Source organism: Cebus imitator, unplaced genomic scaffold (genome assembly GCF_001604975.1).
Source record: "Cebus imitator isolate Cc_AM_T3 unplaced genomic scaffold, Cebus_imitator-1.0 Scaffold195, whole genome shotgun sequence".
NCBI classification, from domain to species: domain Eukaryota; kingdom Metazoa; phylum Chordata; class Mammalia; order Primates; family Cebidae; genus Cebus; species Cebus imitator.
In genome coordinates this window covers 156916-159836 of record NW_016107510.1, presented here as the reverse complement: position 1 = coordinate 159836, position 2921 = coordinate 156916, and the positions used below count along the sequence as shown (strand labels likewise).

General features: G+C 36.9%; 1 protein-coding gene across 1 annotated transcript in view; it reads left to right on the top strand.

The window, feature by feature from the left end:
* The window catches only part of KIF18A (kinesin family member 18A), a 90497-nt gene that overhangs the window by 54157 nt on the left and 33419 nt on the right, over window positions 1-2921 (top strand). The window lies entirely within an intron of this gene.

Here is a 2921-nt window from a genome sequence, read left to right as displayed (position 1 = left end):
TTTGCTCTTGTTGCCCAGGCTGGAATGCAATGGCTCGATATTGGCTCACTGCAACCTCCGCCTCCCAGGTTCAAGCGATTCTCCTGCCTCAGCCTCCTGAGTAGCTGGGATTACAGGAATGTGCCACCACACCCGCCTAATTTTGTATTTTTAGTAGAGATGGGATTTCTCCATGTTGGTCAGGCTCGTCTCAAACTCCCGACCTCAGATGATCCGCCCACCTCGGCCTCCCAAAGTGCTGGGATTACAGGCATAAGCCACTGCGCCTGATCACAAAATTTCATAAATACCTATACATTGAAAAGAAATCTGCCTTCTACCGCTATCTTCTAGCCATCCATGTCTCCTCTTAGAAGCAATTGCTATTAACACCACTTGAATTTTTAAGTAGGCAATTGTTAATTATTCAGAATTCCAGAATGATTTCTTGCTGCCATTACAGTGAAGTTGCTAAATAACAGGTGTCCTGATTTGTATGTGATGCTATAACAGGTCTTTTATGTTCTCTCTTCTAGCTCAGTAGTTACATTAGTCATTTAGTTTTTATAATACAATTGTAAAAAAGAAAAGTATTGCTCAATCCTTTTTGGCACATTGGTTACATCATCAACTCCTTAGGTATCACTTTGATGCTCCATACAGATGGAAAACTTACTTCTCTAAGGGCTTTCTGCTGCTCTAAGAATCTGTTAGAGTTCTACTAGTATGCTCAAATAACTGATAATTAATTATCTTGATTTAGAGGAAATCATATTAGTATTGCTTTTTTTAAAAAAGAAAAATGAAAATCTTTGGGAGATAATTTTATGTGGATAGAAGCTCAAACTCATCTCCTTAGTCTCTGTGTCTGTACCTAGAGTAGATACTGAATATTAATTTAGTAACACTCAAACCACTTAAAAGAGCTGAAGTCATCAAGAAACGTTAATTTATTTTAACCATACTACATTTGCTATATCAGACTCTAGATGAATACACTATCTAAAGGTAAACATTTACCTTTAAATGGGGGAAATAAGACTAACTCAATGATTGAGAAAATTGGTGAACCAGAGCATCACAGAGGCAATGTGGCATAGAAGAAAGAGGATGACTTTTGGAATCAATCTTGAATTCTATGTTATATGAGCAATATAACCTTACATTAATTATTTAGCTTTGCTAAGACGTAGTTTTCTTACATAAAAATAGATTATAATACATTTCATATAAAGGTTTTGAATAGATTATAATACATTTCGTTTAAAGGTTTTGAAAAGATTAAATAAACATAAAAATAAATAACATGATATAATTCCTGTGTTATAGGTCTCTAGGACCACTTTCAGTTTCAGTTATTCATTAGGAGGACTCACAAGATTTATCATATAGTTGTATTCTTAGCTGTGCTTTATTTCAGCAAGAGGATGCAAAGCAAAATTGCCAAAGAGAAAAGACATGGGACAAAGTCTGCAGAAACCCAGACACAAGGTTTCAAGAGTCTTCTTCCAGTGGAATCACACAGAATGTGCACAATTCCTCCAGCAAAAAGTTGTGGCAACACACGTGAAATGTTGTCTGCTTTGGAAGCTCTTTTGAGATCCATGTCCCAGGTTTTTATTAGGAGCCAGTTGCATAGGCACTTTCTGCCTAGGATGTACCAAAATTCCAGACTTTTCAAAAGGAAAGAAGGTGTTTTAGCATAAACCACATTTTTTGTGCAGTTTAAGCATAGTAAGCCACTCTTGTCATATGAGTACTGGAAATGATGGAAACTCTCCTAAAATCCGTATTTTAAAACACCAGCCAGGTGTCAACCTTACAGCCAAGCCTTTCTTAGTAGTGTCAGACCTACTGTGATAACTTTCCTGCATAGTACCTGATAGTGTAAATGCTAAATAATTGTTTTATTGACTTTGATTAATAACTTTTTCTTGTACTGACTTAAATGCAGTACCCTCCAGCAACCCCCACCAAAAGGAAAGAGGTCACAATTTGTTGTGCTGCTATTGAAATATTTAAGACTCATAGGTGATAAGGTGGCATTTGTGTATAAAAATTAATGCCTGATTAGTCTTTTTCCACTGCTCTATACATACTTCTAATGGTTCTCTTCTCCTCAATGTTATGCGTCAACTGAAACATCATCTATTGATGGCCTCAGGATTCCAGGACTGAATCATTTCAAAATCATTGATGTTGTTAGGTGTCTTCCTTTACAGAAAAGTTAGGAACCACTGATTGAGTGTATAAATTTAAAACTGTTTAGCTGTGACATTTCCTTAGTGAACACTTATGCAGAGATCTGATGCACAAAAAATTACCTTCAGTGCTGTGCTAATTGTTCCTAATAGGGGAGATTTTGAGTTAGAACCATTAATCCAGTGCCGTAACCATTATTTGTACTCCCCATCCTTATCCACAACTTTTCTCCTTAAAATCCCTTTAAGTGCTGTTCCAAAAGCCATTTCTTTAGGTCATTTAACTTAAAGGAGAGGTAGGTTTTTTTCTTTTATTATGTGTTTGTGTATGTTTTAATGTTATATACCTAAAATATGTCTCATCATTTGACATAGTAATTTTTCATTTCAATTTGATCATAATTAGTAAAAACATCTATGGTTTAGAAATTACATTATGTTTTGCAAAAAGCATTTATGTACATTTAATTCATTTAGCCAGGTGCAGTGGCTTATCCTTGTAATCCCAGCAATTTGGGAGGTGGAGGCAAGAGGATCTCATGCGGCTAGGTGTTTGAGTCCAGCCTGAGCAACATAGCAAGACCCCATCTCTACCAAACAATAAAAAAATTAGGTGTGGTGGTGCACATCTGGGGTCCTAGCTGCTTGGGAGCCTGAGGCGGGAGGATCAAGTGAGCCCAGGAGTTCAAGGCTACAATGAGATGATCATGCCACTGCACTCCAGCCTGGACCGCAGAGTGA